This window comes from Platichthys flesus, chromosome 17 (genome assembly GCF_949316205.1).
Source record: "Platichthys flesus chromosome 17, fPlaFle2.1, whole genome shotgun sequence".
Classification (NCBI taxonomy): Eukaryota; Metazoa; Chordata; class Actinopteri; order Pleuronectiformes; family Pleuronectidae; genus Platichthys; species Platichthys flesus.
The window spans coordinates 17,700,162-17,719,596 of record NC_084961.1 but is presented as its reverse complement, the minus strand read 5'-3'; the positions used below and the strand labels follow the sequence as shown (position 1 = coordinate 17,719,596).

The window sequence follows — 19,435 nt, the reverse complement described above, 5'->3', positions numbered from 1 at the left end:
AGATAGTCTAGGGATGGTCTGTGCATCCCATGTGTGCGGGCACACGTACACGAGATACAGTGATAGCTGCACACTGTGCGTCTGCCGCTCAAATTGCAACAGTATAAACAGTGTCTGTGAAATTCTGTAAACGACCAGCGTCCTCGGAGCGACACGGAAGATTGAAATCTTAATTTGCCATTTAGACACCTGATGATGGCTGACCGCTATCTCAGCAGGTAAACGCAGGGCAGGTGGATACGTGACGAGCTGGGGCAGGACAGTGTGAGCGAGGGCAAAGGGACAATGTTAATATGCACGTCCACAAAGACCTGATGGGCAAACACTGGATGATGGCAAACCCAATGAAATCTGTACAATAATAAACATTGTTTTTATTTAAAGATAAACATGTAGACATACATGGCATATCAGCTACAAGAACACCATTTACATTAAAATTATTTATTAGAAAAAATATATTAGCAATTGAAATTAATTATTTTAAATGAATGCAATTATATAAAACAATAAATTATGCTTTTTACTCTTTCCTCTCTCATAGCAAAGATGGGGAGAGCACTTTTCTGTCTGCAAATGAAGAGTGTAACAGTTATGTTTCCCTAAAATGAAACCTTATCTCAAACTGAGACCAGCAGGTCCACATATATTTAACACTTACAGGAGGGATGTCTTTCTCAGAGAGGGACAGGGTAATGGTGGTAGTTTTCTTCAAGCTTTCAGTTTCCTTTTTATTCATTCATCCGCAGCAGACAGAGGCAGTGACAGCAGATATCTGCCAGGCATGCCAGCAGATTGCTGGGGTGCATCAGAAAGGACATGTGTAACAACCACAATAATACAAATTAACTCACAACCTTGCCTGCAGATGTCCACACAGGACTTTTTGGTTAGTGACATAGAATTGTGGGACCTTCTATGCACATACTCTGTGCACAATCACGTAAATTTCCCACAGGTGGATATACAGTCCACATGTTAAGGATAATTCAAGTTTCAGCTTTATTTTTTGGATTTGTCAAAATCTTCTGTTTTGTGATTGAATAATGATTAGAAAAGTGTTTTTATGATGTCACAGCACAGCAGACCTTTGACCTTGTCCTAACATCATCATATTATCATATCATCATATCATCATATCTGACATACGTCTGAAAATTTGCCATGACCATCACAATGACAAATTTTAAGAAAAAAGGTGAGATCATTTTTAACATTATTGAGATGTACAATAGTAGCATTTAAAATCAAATCAACAGGACAAGGGGAAGGGGGTGAATACTTTCTGATGTGTTGATGGTGTCCTGATCTTATTTTAATCATATATAATAATAACAATAATATATGTGTGGTGTTGATGGACACAACAGAGCTAAAAAAAAACAAGCTTTTAAAAGTATGTATGAATTGGTTAAAGAAAACTTTTATCTGACTTTTGTTGGACCCTAGAAAATTTGGTGAAACCCAGAGACAGTAAGAGGGAATAAGTTAATTTACATAAAGGATACCACAGTTGCATTGGATGAATCCTAAACCTCTTAGAAACTGTTTCAGTTCATCATTTTGAAGGCGAAGGACGACTGAAAGATTTAGGAAAAACGTGGGACATAACAGCACACTGTGACTGAGTCTATGAAATATCTCCAATGATATTAGCCAGAAATCAATTCCTAATTCCGTGTGTGACTCGATAGAGTTTTTGAAAGCTGCAGCTCAGCAGAATTTGTGGCTCCCAAACAACAATTTCACCCTAGGAAAACCTCAGAGGGGACTTTTATTCTTTCAGAGATCTTCCATTATACTTTGTTTTGCACCGGACTCATAACAGAGACTGTAGATGCCTAAAGAAGGTGGTTGATGTGTATACTCCACAAAAGGGACAACATGCACTTATGTCCCATAGTCAGAATGATTTTACATGCATGACTGTATTGTTGTTTCATTTGTGAGTGACACAAATGAGTGACATTTCATGTCACTCATGTCATTACTAACTTCCTCCACACAAAACATCGCCACAAAAGGAAGTGTTTTGGCTTCGTACCTGTGGATATAAGTCATTCAATAAGAATTTCTGCCTCCATTCTTCTCCACGTGGGGTGTCCACTCAGTTGATTATTAAGTGCTTCCTCTTCTCCTCTAATCATTATGTGGACCATTAATCTGTGACACTCTCCAGCCACCTCCAGCCTCAGGCAAATAGAGAGAGTGAGCGAGCACAGGATCACTACATCTGTTCGTTAATTACACTGAAACAGGCATCAGGCACAGTTTGTTTGATTTTCTGGAGACACTCGCACTCCCGCAGACCTCGCCCGCCTCGCCTCACACCTCATCTAACAAAGCTGTGCTTGTTTGCCCAGCCGAGGAGATTAACCGGCCCACAATTCCCCTGAAGATACGATCTTTGTCACATTCTGGTGACCTTCTCCGGAGTTGAACGTCACTTGCTGAGAAGGTCAGGTATGAGTGTAACAGGCCTGTCGATTACACACTGGAATTCTTTTAACCTCAGAGAAACTCTTTTGCATATTGATTCATATCATCCCCATACAAGGTGTAGCTGAGTAAGTTTGGAATTTTCTATGTTATCACTAATGTCAGTGAGCAATACTTATTGAAATGTGATGAACCCGGGTGTCAGGGTGACGTTATTTTTAACAGATGCAGATACCACGACAGAGAAACTCACTAATATGTTAATAATCTGAATAGTGGATTGCTGATTCAGTAATTGCTGATTCACGTTGACATGCACACACAAACACGTTTGTACAGCTATCTAAGTCACTCATTGACAAAAATTAAAGCTTTCCATGAGCACATACACACACACCGCACGCACACACACACACACACACACACACACACACACACACACACACACACACACACACAAACACACAAATCAAAATCGTACTTCTTCCGACGTCATTGTTTAGGCTCAACTGGGCACTGTACTTTTTCAGTAAATGTTTCTCAAACAGGATGAACTATGTATTTGTTGGGGACCGTAAGAAAGAGAATTGATGCACAGCTAATCTTTAAGTGAATTGTATGTGTGTGGCCAGACTGATGTGTTTTTAATAGTTTTGGCAAAAACACTAAACCCCTACAGCACAGCGGATACAAACACATGTTGATTGGAGAATTAATTCAGTAATTTCTTTGAAACACTGTCACCAGAACCAGAAAGTAAAAGTTTGACAAAGAAAATAAGAAAGTGACCATTTTTTATTCCCAAAAATATTATACTGGATTTTTATTGTTATTGAGGAACACATGGTACCTTTTACACTTGTTGTTGCAGGTAAAGCATAGTTGATAATTGATAAGATTAAAAACGGCTGTGTTCCATTTAGTGTCTCAGTAAACCTTCCCAGTGAGCATCACAGCAGCTCAGACGTGGAACTGGCTCAGTTGAATGGAATGTAGTCATCTCTCACTGTTGTAACTAACACCTTTGCTATGACATGTTGACAAATCGTTAAGAAACTAGTCTCTTAAAGTCATACACCGAAAATTCTATCATCATAGAAATGTTTACTCTATTTGGCACAATTTCCTGTTTGTTAATGATCGTTGCAATTGTTATATAATCTGAATCTTTTTGTTATTTTATTTTATCACCAACATATCTTCAGCGCTCTTCATTTAAACTAACTATGCTAAAGAATGTAAACAGGTTCCAGGTCCCTGTTGAATGAGGAAGACAACTTGTAAAATCACATCACAACACCACCATCACCTTATGACAACATCAGGCGTACGTCAGACATAAAATCATTAGGAACTTCTGATAATCTCTATCCATTTATCTGGTAGGACAACACGAGCAAGGGAGGATAAAACATGAAGGCACGACTTTCAGTTAATGAAATAAAACTGCTGGATTGTAACTCTTTTTGTAGCGGCATCTATAAATCTAAAAACAGAAAGAGCAGTTCACCCTTGAGGATAATATGCATTTTTTTTGTAAAACAACCCTCTTGCACTGGTGACATATTTGTTCTAACTCTAACTCAAACCCCATATGAGTCAGTCTCAGGTGTCAATTTCTCTCTCCACTTGAAGTGAGCCTACCAGTAAATATTAAAGTACAAATTAAAAGAATATGTGTCGTGTTTTTGTTTACGGACGGGTTAAGAAAAATATCTAGACACAGAATGTAAACACATAAGATACAAAAATGTTGAATTTTTTTAGTTGTTAATAAACAATGACGTTATATAAATAATATTATTTTATATTTTAACAGAAAATAAATGTTTTAAATTAAAAAGATATACTTTTTAAATGAAGTGGCCCTCCCACAGTAACAAATTTCTCTTTTTGCCGAAACTTTCTTCTCACACCTTTGTTATTCTGAACCTCAGTATCACCATCTTTGTTTTTCTGCAAACCAGGACACCATGACCCACATCTCAACTCATCTCTTTCAAAACATGACCTATGCCTGAGGCAATCTGCTCATCTACAAGCCAACATGCTATGGTTAATGGAAGATCATAGAATGGGAGCGATTTGCATTGCAAAGACACCCTTCAATTGTGCCGCCTACCCAAACTGCAGTAAACACAATTAAGCAGCAAATCTCCAAACATTAACACTGCCTTCAGCGAGGACATGAGGACCATCCTCGGCATGAGAGGAATACATTTTTCCAACATTACCATCAGATCCTGTTTTAATGGGACATGGGCTCGTCCTTGTTTGACTTGGATTCTTCTACTTTTAACAAGTTGTTCGTCAAACACTGTGGGAGGTAAAGACATTTGGGGCACTTTGTTCTCAAAGGAATGTGAATTCCAACGGGTAAATTCCATCTTACTTCTAGACACTAACATGTCATCATTATAAATGTGGAGGAAAACTGAGCTAATGCTCCTCTGAGAATGTTTATCCCCTTAGAAACATTACAGACACTAGCCCACACCTCAACCTCATCAATGTACACTCTCACAAATTCCATAACTTCAGACAGCTTTGTTTTATTTCCGAGCCTAAATATATCTGACACTCCGCAGATCTTTGGGTAACTAATTATAGTCTCAGGAATCTCCTCTTAAAACAAAAACTCTTGCGACAGACAACAGTTTAATCAAGTTTCCATGATGCTCCTCGTTTTCTGCACATGGTCCCATTCTTAGCTTTATCGAGCAGGGCAGCCCAGGAGGATGACCTTTATTCATGATGACAGGAGAGGGGGTGGCAGGAGGAAGGGTGGATCCAACTGGGATAGGCCTGGTCATGGCACCACATCAATCTGCACATCTTTGGAATAATATTGGTTTCTAGAGTCTTGAAATAAGCTGTGCCCCAATTTAGGTTGACAGTTTGAACCTCAACCAATGAGACGGTCTGGTCTATGGTTTGTTTTTTATGTGTACCAATAGCTCTTCGTTTGAGTTGAAGCCTGATACTAAGATGTATACATGCAAACAATGCATGAGTCATTTCTTGCTGCCTCAATTATCTCTTTGAAAAAGTGTTATTCAATGAAGGCATTGAATCCTGGGATCGGTCATCCTGAGAAGGATTCCAACCATTTTGTCCTCTGATGCTCTGGGATGAAAACACACAATTGTTGGTTGCATTTGAGTGCGCCATAAAAATTGGACACTGCAGTCATGCCACTGTGATGCAATCAGTCTCTAAATGCAGCGTCTGGAGGCTACTTTAAACTCCTCCAAATCCTGATGAAGAAGCTAAAGGGCCAATTGATAAAATGCTGGAACTGGTAAGCTAATGGTTAAGGCCAAATTAGCTGCTGAAGCTACTTGATGTTTTATCTTTGTTATAAAGATTACTCGCTGTATAAACTATACACAAATTTAATTTTTGTTCATTAATAATTAAACCGACATAGAAACAGTTATCTAGGCTTCTGTCTGGCATAGTCTTTAATGACACAAATTTGTGGTTAGAAATGAGCTGAAACACTCTATTGGATTTTGTCCATTAGATTTTAGATGAAACTGTGTTTCTCCTTTAGTTTCTTGAATCTGAACCCAGCCTTGTCCCAAACCAGTTGTGTTTTTATGATGCTTAACCTGACCCCTACCTTAGAGAGTTACCTCTGCCAACTCTCAAACCTTGGAATCTGATGTTTACCATTTTCCAGCACTGGATGCTGATAATGATGCTGATAATGTCAGGCACGTTTTCGATCAAAAAAATCGTAAGTTTGTTATCTGACTTGATTTTATTTACAGAGGATGTCTTAAAAGTTTCATTATCACAATGAGGTATTCTATCTTGCCTTTCCAGGGTTGTTGGCAGGGGGAAGCCAGTGTATTAAAGAGGATGATATCAGCTGCAGTCAGTAGCTGTAATAATATGGTTAATGCAGCTCATGACAAAATCCTGTTTTTCTTGGACCAGGTGATCGGTCGGTATTCTGGTTATCACCATAGCTAAAAGCGGAGGGTTTCTTTTAAAATTTGAACCAAAACCAAAACATCTTATAAGTAAACATCAAAATGCTCTAGAGACTTTACCATTCCACTCTAGTCCATTAGATTGTTATACATGCAGAAGGTGTTAGGAGCACTATAATCCCTATTTTTATATTGAGAATAACTGAACAACCATTTGAAAATGACAGGAGCTGCTTGTAGCGATAAACACACAGAGAAAAACAGTTATAGCACAAAATAGGTAAAGCTTTTGGTTGATAAAGAGACACATTATTGTTTCTGGAGTAGGTGGAGACCAAATCAAAGCTAAATGGACTAAATCAATCAGGCGGAGACACAACTCCAAGTAGTCATCAGGTTCATTAATCTGCTTTAAGTTACATTCTGGTCCTTTTAAAGGAGAAAGAATACCTTAATGTTAAATCCCCTTATACACCACATGTCTGACTTTGATTGATGGATTACGAAAGGTGTTTGAGTCTTTCCAACACGTAATAAAGCAAACACTATATGTGAATGTTAGAATTTGAGACTGTGGTACTGTAATGCTTCCAGTAACTGATGCTGTAATTCATAAATATTCTGTCCCCCAGTCTGCCCATCATAAAACTTTATTTGTTCTGTGGAGTCACATACTGTTGTTAGAGTCCAGGTACAGACGATGTGTCATCCTTCACAGACATCCTTCACAGACATCCTTCCAGAAAGCCTAACCTGATAACTTTGATATTTGTGTTACATTTGCACAAATACGCCTCCTGTACTTTTCCTAAAGCCCTTTAAGAGTTATGGAAACATTTCTAAATGATACTATTGACTTTGACTGATTACGTAGACGCTCCTGTCTGATGTGTCAGGCAACAAAAAGGCTGAAAACCTGTTCTCTAGATGTGTGTTGTGTTGCTGTAATATGACTTTTTCAACATTAGTGTTGCATTTTCAACTATTTGCAGTTGCATTTTCCGGAGCTTAACTTCTAATGTTGATGCTCTGTGCTCCTATCTGAGTGCTCCATCAGACGTTTCTTTTGTTTCCACATTACCCTGTCACCCATCGGACTATCGGACACTTTATAACAACAATTGAACGCATCTGTGCCTATCTTTTCACAGCACACATCAGGACAAAGATAGAACTGACAAGAAACCTGTGAGAGAAGTCACAGTTGGGGGGAGATTTGTATCATGTGTGATTTGTATCATTTCTATGATCCTCAAAGATTGCGATGTTAGCCTTAATGGCTCACACTATCAATGTATTTCAATCAGTCTGTCAGTTCACATTTCAGTTTCTTTCATCTCTGCGGGCCACATCTAAACCAAGCTAATTTTCCACTTTCACAAACTGGAATACATTGTCAGCTGGGTCAGCTGTGAGGTGCCTGTTTCTTTTTGAGTGACTTGGATGAAAATCTAAAGGGAGAATAATAGCTAATCATTTCTATCAATAGCAATATTTAAATGTATGGATATAATGTTTATTGTGAAAGCATAGTGAGGAGGTATAGGAATAATAATGTGACATTTATAGAACAAGAAATGTTTGATGATGCTAGAACAAGTTCATTATCTTGATACAACATGATCATAGTGTTTTTTCCTTCAGACACCAGGTGCTCAGACTCAGATGCCACACTTTGGACTTCATTCTGTGATAAGGGGCTTACTCCTCCAACAAGGAAACGTGAGCGGTAGCTGCAAATGATGTGAAACCTGCAATAATACCTTGTTTGTGTTCTGTCATCAGACATTTTTGTGACGCTAAAAGATTAGGAGTCTATTTTCACTAAATAACAACCTACTTGGATCTCACACATTCCTCATGTGTCTTTTTTATTGCTTATATTTTAGCACTAACAGTTCTTCTTTCAGTTTTTTCTCTGGTGCATCATGTCCAAGGTCACAAACGCACCAAAACCTTCCGTCACCTCAGATTAAAACTGGTGGTGGTAGGTTTTTGGACCTCAGGAGTTCGGGGACGAAAGCAATGATTCTGAAATTAGAGTGAATAAAAGGATGGCCTAAAATACATCTCCAAAGGAATATCAATAAAGCACTTAGATTTTACAACTATGTCAAAAGATGAGTTAATTCAGGTTGATCATGATTAACATAATTAACCTAAAGTATCAAAAGCATCTAAAACAATTCAGTGTGGTGATTAAATGCCTATGCGTATGCCTAATAAGGCCTATGCAAGAACAATTATTTCCATACCCAGTGACACGGGAAACATTACAGCCTGTAAAGAATGAAGAGATGAAAATCCCTGAGTGAATTGAGTGCGAGTGTCAGGCAGCAACTCTTTATTGCTCATTAAAACTCATGTAAATACAGTTGAATACTTAATCTAGGTCTGTAAAAGGAATTATGTTCTAAACATATCTTTGCATTGAAAATCATATTATGCAAAGTAGGTCGTATCGTGACTTTAAATAATGTACTTACTTGCATTTGACCCATGCATCCATGTATTTTTAATAACCCAGTTATACTGCATGGACGGTTAAAGCCTGTCTAGCCTTAACCGTTTACACTTGACTTGCTGACAGCATTATTTATATTTACATAATATTTGATGTTGCAGGGGGCAGCTTGCTATGGCAGATTGCGATGCTGACAGAAAGGGAAAGTATTCAGTGTCACTGCTCTCTGTCATTGACTGATTTATAAAGTAAAGTCAATAATGAGGGTTGCAATCACGAGTCCACCATAATCTGTTTTTCAGGACGGCTCGGCATTCGCTTATCTAATTGTTTTCCTGTCTGTTTCCTGCACGCTGACACGAGGGAAGTGTAGGCGGCTATATTATCAGGTCAGTGGTTTGACCAGTGCACCCAAATATAACCCACATTTGTGTTTTTGCTGTTTCACGTTTTCCACTTGTATATTATGGTCATGCGTGTAGACTCATTTGCACACAAAGTATGTTCAGCTGTCGTTGAGTGTAAATTACACACCACACAATTTTATTATTGTTATTTTCTGCAATGTGGCAACAACAATAAAACATTTGGCTGTAATAAACTTCTCCAAGATTTATTATAGTGTATTCCCTCCTTTAAATGGCATGTACATTTATTGTATCAGCAACATACTGCAGTCTAGTAACTGTGAAAGTCATAAATGTGTAGTGACCCTTGAAATCCAAATGTTTAGCTCGGTGTTTTCCTACACACCATTATAAGTACAACATCATCAAAGCTTGACCAACTCTACAGACCACATATACACTACATTTATTTTCCCCACACCTGCTCCACAAACCTTTCAGGGAAATGAGAAAATTTGAGGATCCCATTAACCACAGGCGCTAAAGGCAGGGAAACACTGAGTTGACACAAACATATGCAAAAAAACAAAATAATAACACATAAGAAATAGATAGCAGTTTTCTATATTTTAGTTCTTAGTTATCGACATGGCTAGTATCTATGGTACTAGTGTGCATTAGTTGGATGGTGTTTCTTTGTGTATTGTTGAACTCTGTGGATAACTTCTGTTAGTGTTCTTTTGTTTTCATGGTTTATCTTTTCTTATTTCTTTGCAGATCTTTTTCAGTTAGTGGTTCGTTGTTTTCTTATCCCCTCTTCCATTTTGGGAAGGGCTTTTTATGTAGACATTATGGTTATTAATAAAGATACCTGATTTTACTTGAACGCATCCTTCTGGTTAATTGTTTTTTGCCCGCTTTATTTTTAATTGTTTGTTCCTCATACCCTAGACATCTTAGGGACGCAACATGCTGCTTTGTATTCATGTTATAAATTTCACTCCGATCATCAAATTAAAATGAGTTTTTTTATGAGGAAAAATAATTTCTCCTGGCATCAATGTCTGTTCACAGAAATAGTCAACCTGATATATGACTCTGTGAGCCATCCGCTATCTATTAATATGTAATGTTCTGACAGTCCGACAAAAAAAAATATATTGAGTTGAGTTGCTATGAATCAGCGCCTTTCCCCTCTCATTCATCCATGGAATTTATGGTCAGATCGTCCAAATTTGTCACAGGAAACGAACGTCTAGAAAAGAGACGCAACAAAGGCTCAAACATAATCCTACTGACTATTTATAGAATTGAAGATGTGGGTGTAGCTAATAAAACAGCACCATGTATTGTGCTGTCTCTATTCACTAAGAAATGTTCAGAGGATCTGGCATATTTATAGTTAGCCTTTTTTGGGGTTCAGAGACGCAGGTTTCCTCTGTTTGTTCACTGTTTCCAAATGCCATGGAAGATCACAATGCTGTCAAATTATTTTTACAAGAGGAAATTGTGGAAAATTACCAGAAAGAAAGGACATGTAGATCATATTCAAGAACATAATTTTTGGGGTAGATTAGGTTGGAAGTAAGAAGAATGGGCCTGAGATCTTGATTATAATAGTTTGCAAGAAAGGTGTGTTTTCTCAGCCTCATTGTTCCAGATTTTATTTTTCAATTTATTGATATTTCATGATATTTAATGAAGTGAAAACACAATGGTTATTTCATTATCAGATGTGTCAGACTTTTCAGCCATTGTCAATGTTACACAAATAAACTGCAATACTATTAGTTGGGTTAAAGGTCTATGTAAGATCTTTTAAAGGTAATCATATAAAATGACTTTAAATAGAAAGAGGATTGTGGATTGATGAGCTGTGAAGGACACAAACAGGAAGAAGCACACTGGTAGATGAGCAGCCTATATTACAGAAAACAGCCCAATGGTTGGATAACTGTGTCCTTGTCAGAGTAAACGGGAGAAAGCTGGTTGTACATTTTGAGCATTTTTACATTTAGAATTGTGTCTATTCTGCAAAGCCATATACAGTTGCAATCAGAAATATTCAACCCCCTCACCTCAATAGACATTATAGTGATGTGGATGACAGATAATGACAATAAATGACAAAAAAACCTCATCAAACAACAAAAGATATTTATTGATGCGTATTTTAGTTATTTTGACAACAGAAGTTGACTTAACTTTGAAGTTCAAATGAAAAATGTAACTCTTTCAACACATGTGCATGTGCAGTATTATTCAACCCCCCAGCGTCAGTACTTTGTGGCGCATCCTCTAGCTTTTATAACTTCTGAAAAATGCTTTCTGTAAGTGCGGACAAGCTTCTTACACCTCTCAATTGGAATCCTTGCCCATTTTTCAAGTGCAAAAGCCTCTAGATCAGTGATGTTTGATGGCTTCCATGCTGCAACTGCCTTCTTTAAATCCCACCAAAGATTTTCAATCAAATTTGAATCTGGTGACTGTGAATGCAACTCCAGGACGTTCCAGGATCTTTTTCTCAACCAAGCTTTGGTGGACTTGGAGATTTTGCTTTGGATCATTGTCTTGCTGGTGTCGTGTATATTCGTTAGAGTAGACCATGTTGGGACGTGTCTACAACATCATCGACCTCTCGGCTGCATCAAATATACGATACTGGAAAGTCCAATGATCACCAAGGTTCAATTTGTCAACAGAAGGAATCACATTCCTCTTTAAAATGGCCCAGTATTTCTGTGAATCCATGATGCCATGTACACAATAAAGATTGCTAGTTCCTGCCGCAGAAAAACAGCCCAACATCATCTTTGACCAACCTCCATGCTGGACTATGGGGATGGTATTCTTCTGGTCATAAGCCTGTCCTTTCACACGCCAGACATACCGCTGGTCCATACGTCCAAACAGTTCCAGTTTGGTTTCATCAGTCCATAGAACTGTCACCCAGAACTCTGTAGGCTTATCCAAATTCCTCCTTGCATATTCTAGTCGACTTTTGATGTTGCTTGTGGTCAAGAGCTGAGTGCGTCTTGGAGCCGGCCATTAAGTCCTTTATTATTCAGTGCACGTCTTATAGTTCCCACTGCAGCACTTGTACCAGCCTTCATCAAGTCATCCTGTAGGTGTCTTGCAGTCACACAGGGATTTATCTGAGTTGTTCTGACTAAGTTGCTGAGGGTCCTTGATGAAATGCTGGGCTTTCTTCCACGGCCAGGCATGTTTGAAGCTGCTCCATCAGTTGTAAACTTCCTTATAATGTTCCCAAATGTGTCTCTTGGAATATAATTTTTTTGGGGAATTCTTCTTCTACCCAAGGCCTTTCAGGTGTGATGAAATAATCTCCTCTCTCAGCTTTTGTGTAAGCTCCTTTGTCTTTCCCATGATTGCAACTCACCTTGAATACCTTCATGGGTGGGGTTTATATATGCATCACAGCTGAAGCAAATGAAGGATCAGTATAGGGTTCCCAAAGGCTTAATAATGTTTCAACTCAACTTTAGGACAAAAAAAACTGTCAGACAGCTTTAAAAACAACAATATTATGTAGGGGTTGAATAATTGTGACATGGCTATCTTAACAAAATATACTGCTACACACAAATACTACATCATGCATTTTCCATCGTGTTGATTTTCTTTATCACTCAACTCATAAAGAAGGCATCCGAAGCAGAATCTTGATCAAAGAACAAGATTCTGTCTACTTTAATTGATAAATCCTTAAAATCTTTGGGGGGTTGAATATTTCTGATTGCAACTGTAGTAAGCCTGTGCAAAATATACAAAAAATGCAACTTTAAAGCTCTTTAATTAGTTTCAACATAAACCAGAGCACAGAGGCATTTCAGCTTGTAGTCATGATGTGTCCTGATGGTATAGTATTTCTTTACCAGCATGTCGACATGTAAAGTTGATAAGTATAGTGGAAGATAGACTAGGTAATGTAGATCAAGCACTTTTTGGCCATATAATTCTAGCCGTTATGCTTGAAGATGCATGTTATGGGCTCATGTTAAAGTTCACCAATATAGATATACTGACTTATGCACGTTGCCTGTAATTTAGTGTGTTGCTGTCATCATCTAAAACTAAATCACCATCTGTTTCCTCACTGTTCCAGCACGTTGACAAAAAGGGCTCCATCCCAATCTCATAAAACTCCAAAGGGGTTGAGCAGTGGCCCGGAAAATATGCCCAAGACCGAAAGCATAAAAGGGCACTATAAATAAATACAGTAAGAGGGTGGGATGCCATGTCTGGCACAGCAAGACGAGACTGGGTCCACCTAAAGGTCACGAGCAGAGAAAACAGAACTGCAGACTGGGAATTGCTCTGGCTGCTATTCTCACAGCAGGCAGCACGGCATGGTGTGTTTACTTCCTAATACCAGGCAAACAAAGGGCGCATACTTTTTATCAGAGTTGCACGAACTGGACGGCACCACTATCAGTTCTGGCATCAATGTGTTGCTCTGGGATACTGCAAACATAACTGGAGTGAATAAAAGATCTGAAAACTGTTTTTGTCTGTATTTCTTTCCTGTTTGTTTAAATTTGTACAAGAGATTAAAGTTTAAAGGTTCACTGGGTGGAATTTACTAGCATCTAGTGTTGAAATCGCATACTGCAACAAACTAAATACTCTCACATCACCCTCCCCTTTCAAGCTTGAAGGAGAACCGACAGGAGCCTGCAGTTAATGTAAATTTGTAATAGGTCCACACAGTGTTTGATTTGTCCATTCTGGGCTACTGGAGAAACATGGCAGTCCAACATGGCTGACACCGTGGAAGAGGACTCACTGCTGATGTAGATATAAAGGGTCAGACTGAGGTAATGTGACCATAATGATTATTAGTATTAGGTGATCACACATTATGAATAATACATGAAATGTACGTCTACATTCTATTAAACAAACAATACATCTTGATGCAGTTACTTCTGGGATTATTTGAAAAGACTTACCTAATAATTTTGGATGGAATTTTTATTTCCAGAATCATCCATTACCTTTACACAAGCACTAAGTGACACAGTTGTTACCGGCCCAGTAGAGGGCGGACTTATCAATGCCACTTATACATGGTGAACAGTCAAATATGTAGTGCCCTCACGGCATGTAGTTCTGCAAATGACCAGAAGAGATCACAGTCTCCAAACTTTTTAAAATGTGGGCTCAACTGCAGAAAAAAGATGCATGGTGAGTCCAAAGAGAGCAGATCTTTCCCCTCACAGAAAGTGTGGGACGTGAATCAAAAATACTGCTACGTATGTGAGGTGAAGCAAAGGCTCATGTTTCACTGGATATTTTCAGCATAAAGTTTACATTAAATAACAATACTTTCTCACTTTAAGTCAAAATCTTCAATTATGAACTATATAAAAAATAGGTATTTCCCATAAATATATCTACATTGCACCTGATTCACTACAGTCAAATCAAGTACAATTGGACACAAAAGCATTTTTCTAGATTTGTATTACAATTCTTGAATCTGGCAAATAAAACACAATAAAGAAACATATGTTAATCTATGACAACTATCTTTACTCAAACGCTGTTTAACACCCTTCATCTTTTTACTGCATTTCTACTCATGTGAAACGGTTTTATCTTTTCCATATTCAGATAGTATCACTAATGAAATGGTGTGTCATATGCAATACCATGTATATGTGAAAAATAAGAAAAAAAACGAATATATAAATGTTGATATATATACTGTATGTTGGTGCACTGTACAATACAAAGACCATTTTCTGCCTCAAAATAAATAACTGGGCTTTAAATGATCTGTATTTATATAGTGCTTTAACAGTTTTATCCACTACCTAAAGCGCTTTCCAATACAAACCACATTCACCTGAATATTCATACAGCGTTATTATATGCTCCAAATTGTCTTTCACACACTACTCCGAAGTGCCAGCACATTCGATAAAGTGGACGATTCTCTCCCCGGAGCCACAGTCACCCTTTACATTTGGATTTTCACATTATCCATCACATCTGTTCCTCACTCAACCACACATTACTCAATCATTCTTATACTGTCTGCAAGTTAACACAGTGGAAATCGATCTTATATTAGGTACCTACAAACATTCAAAGCACATTTCCTTTTGCTTAACATCCATGTGTAATCCTGCAGTGCAGTTTTTGTTCAAATACATAGAATTGCAGCCTTTCTCCATCAATGAACAGTGCACATTCAGCACATAGTCAAGTCGGCCTTTTTGATTTCAATGTTCTCCCTTTTCATATGAAATAGAGAAGTGTACAGACAAGAACAACCAGACTCCAGAGAACTATTTTCAACAAGGCTGAACACGGAGAAGGTTTTCCTTTGAGGCCAGTAAAGATGTATTGTTTACAATGCATTAGTTGATACACTTTTCTAGTGGTTTGCTGCTGCTGATAATACCACCATCATTATTGAATATTTTCACATTATATTTTCATATTTTTAGATTCTATTTACTTTATATTCTAAACTATCCATGACATGAATAACAACTAAAAATGAATGAAATTATATAACATAAAAAGGTTGTAATAAATGGTTAGTTTCAAATTAACAGGTTAATGACAACCGTGGCGATAGTATACATATCCTCTGAACAAAAGTCAGAAGCAAGGACATTAACTAGTATGTTCACACCACAGCATGTTTTTTTCTGTTTTTACATTGACTTGCAGTTTATTTTAGGATTGGTTTTAAAATGTTCTAGGTTACATACTTACCTCTGTGCAGCATTCAATCTTGGTGAGGATCTTTGGTCACATATAGGCAGAAAACTAGGAGGGCTGGAGGGGGGGGGGAGAGCGTTTACCATCAGAGCCTTGAGGCTCAGGAATGATTGGAGGTGGAAATATGGCTGTTTGAGATGGTTTCTGCTTTTGAATCTTGGTATATAAAACACCTTCTTTTTGGAAGGCATATTCCTGAATTTACTTGAGGTGCAGGGCTTTTCTGGTCTTTTATCTCTTTTATGACGAAGATGATGATGATGATGATAAAGATGATGATGATGATGATGAAAATGATGATGATGATGATGATGATGATGATGATGATGATGATGATGATGATGTATTTAACCATTTCCTCTCTGTTGTGCATCACTTTGTACTTTGGGGTGAAAAGTCCTCTATAATTAAAGTCATTATTATCATAACAAGTTTTTCGGTTCCATTAACATATCAGTACTTTACCTATATATATTTTGTTTCTATCATGGCAACAATCTTTGCACAACTTGAGTGAAGACAGGATTCGTCTCCACGTCATTGAAAGCCCGTGGGGTCACATGATTCCTCGGGCTCGTTCAGAATTGTTTTCTGTGTGACGTCGCGGGCTGTCAGTGCGCATGCGCGGCCGCATTTAATCCTCCCACCGAGTTACGTGTGCAAGACCTTCTGACAGCGGAATATTAAGAAAGAAGTTTCGATCACAGAGTTAAACTGGTCTCCCGGTGTTTGTTGTTGAAGTCAGCTGATGTCTGCTCGCTATACTCCAGCCGCCCGCTTCACAAAGTCACTTTAATGACCTGGTTCGGGTGCAGAGGTTTTGTAAGTGAAGCTAGTTCCGCCTTGGCTCTCTACCCTGTGATGGACTGCGGCGACAAGTGTCAAAAGTAACCGGGGGACAACGAGATACCGGGGGGAAACGCGTCTCCTGTGTGGCGGACACATCTCCACACGAGCGAGGCGGCCACTGGAGAAGGTGAGCGGCCTCTGTTTACCACCATACACGCGTCCTTCAGAGCCACAGCTAATTTATGCAAGCTAACGAAGCTAATGCCACAGTGCAGGGGCTGTAGCCACCTGTTGCTGGCTCTGCTCCGGCTAGCAGCAGACACGGATTAGCATTATGCCTACGGTGTTCTGTAATGCGTGTTTATCTGTAGCTCACAGCCCTTCTCTCTGTTATGGAAATAAGGGTAAAGAGGGAAACGCACTAAGACAATACAAAAGTAGAAATGACGGGACTCCTAGACTGTTTACGGACACCTGAGGCTAACTGTGCAGAGTTAGCCTCAGGTGTACGCTGCCTGTACCTGTGTCCACGTATTGTTTGCACCAGGCTGAGGAACTGATCAAACCTTTCTTATAATCAGTTGTTTGAACTACCTCGTCTCCACGGGACAATGAAACACAACCTGTATTTTACAGGGAGGGAGGCTTCAGGTGTGAATTAGTTGAGACATTCCACTGCATTCCTTTCACAGGCCCGTCTGCTTGTTCCAACAAGAACCCTCAAGCTCTCAGCAGTGACTGGAAACAGCGATACGCCCCATAGGAGAGAAGAGAGAGACCAAAAAGGAGCTGCAGCTTAGTGTGTTGTACTCAGGCCCTACATGTTGTTGACTTTGAATACAGAGAACTGTAAGTTGTTGCATCTCACAGAGATTATTGAGCAGAAAGGTTGAATTTCATCTAGAAGGTGGGTGGCAGCAGGGAGTGAGGTTGACCCTGAGAACCAAATAGAAACCCACCACGGCATGTAGCTGCAGTCATGTTTACGATGGTGCTTTCTTCGGCAGATAACCAGCTGTTTGTCTGGAGGGAATGTTTGTGGTGATTTCACATTTTTTATTTGATTTGGTGGGAAGTTATAACCATACTATCTAGATTTACACATAACTACATATTTCTAAACCTGCATTCTGCAGCTTTGCACAGGTCTTTTAAGTAAATTTTGATTTGAAGTGGCAGACTTATTTAAAACAAGCTTCCACGGTTGTTACAATAGAAGTGGATTGAACACAGAGATATGTTAGACAATCTGAAAATTGTGGGTCCATATGTGTGCGGCTTATATAATCAAATGTGTGAACCATTAACAGCTACCCATTGACAGTGTCTCTTTTAGGTCCATGCAGCTCGCTCACTAACAAACACCACTTTGGCTCTTTATTTACTGATTGCTATGTCTGCAGAATGAAACTTGGCACAATGGCTGATTGTACTCCTCTCCGCTTTGCAGAGGTCGGCCCCTTTATCCGATGAACTGGGAGTTCTTAATGAGCTAACTGGGAGCTTCCTGTGAACAAACAGAATTGTGTACACTTTATTTTACCACTGTGTAGTGCGAACCAAACGCTGCGGATTTAAACAAAAACTTTCCAGAGGAATCGTAACGGTTAAAAATGCCAGTAAGAGTATAACGTACCTCAATCACGTCGCAAAGTGTATCATTCATCGAGCTTGCAATCTCAGGAGATGTTTTTGCTTTGCAGAGGCAGCACAATCATCTGTTGGTTCCCTTAGAACTGTATGAAAAAGTACATTATTAAGTTTTATTTTATTTGGATTGCTGCATTGGTAGCAAGGAAATGGTATTATTTTCTATAATTCACATTTGTTTGGATTAAATAATCAATTCTTAGTCTATGGCTGTTAGATAGAAGGAGTTTGTGTTTTATTTGAATGACAAGCAGAAAGCCAGGAACTAAACTTATCCAGTTAGCATTACAGCAGATGACAGTGTTGGTTTGTAATCTTTTCTGTGGCTTTGATTTATGAGAGTGATTGGTTACCATGACTCACTTACTCGCGATATGATTAGTGCAGGCAATCATGTGACAAAATAAACACTCTTTGAAAAGCTTGGTTGGTTATAAGGGGAAGGAATGGTGGCTAAATGATTGTTAACGAAACTGATTTTCTTAAGATGATGCTGAGATATTGAAACCACAGTCAATTTTAAGAAGAAACTGATACATAAATTGTAAATGGCACACCATGAGCCCTGATTGTAATTGTATTAGTTGTTGCATGATCATTTAATTAATACATTTATAAACGTACTGTTGTTCATTTACAATATGATTTAGTCACCTCAGTTTATTGTTCTGCCATAAACATGTTTATTCGACTTATGACAATGTATTGACAGTTTTGCTGAATTTAACCGGACCGAGATGGCAGAGTGTACACATTAATCAGGGATTTGCAACCTTATTGTGTAAACAGGACTGAAGCCTCACCTCCATAAGAAATACAAAACAAGGTGTACACTTGCACTTGAAATACCACTGTTGGATCCTGTTTCTAAACCTGAAAATCCGCCTGCCATTTTTCCTACTGTTCTCTGGGTGGTTCTCTTTATACTGCTGACATAGTCATTTTGGGCCTGATGCACAAAGAACGGTATAGAAGTAATAGCTTGAAGCCGGACACATGCTAACTAAGAGCAGGACGTTTCCTCTTGAGCTTTTGGATGCTCAGTG

At 38.6% G+C, this 19,435-nt stretch overlaps 1 protein-coding gene across 1 annotated transcript in view; it reads left to right on the top strand.

The window, feature by feature from the left end:
- The first annotated feature begins 16,597 nt into the window (after positions 1-16,597).
- The window catches only part of phactr4a (phosphatase and actin regulator 4a), a 32,534-nt gene continuing 29,696 nt past the window's right edge, over positions 16,598-19,435 (top strand). Inside the window, exon 1 of the mRNA XM_062409247.1 lies at positions 16,598-16,926. The gene's annotated coding sequence lies outside the window, so the exon portion shown is untranslated. The remainder of the gene's footprint in view (positions 16,927-19,435) is intronic.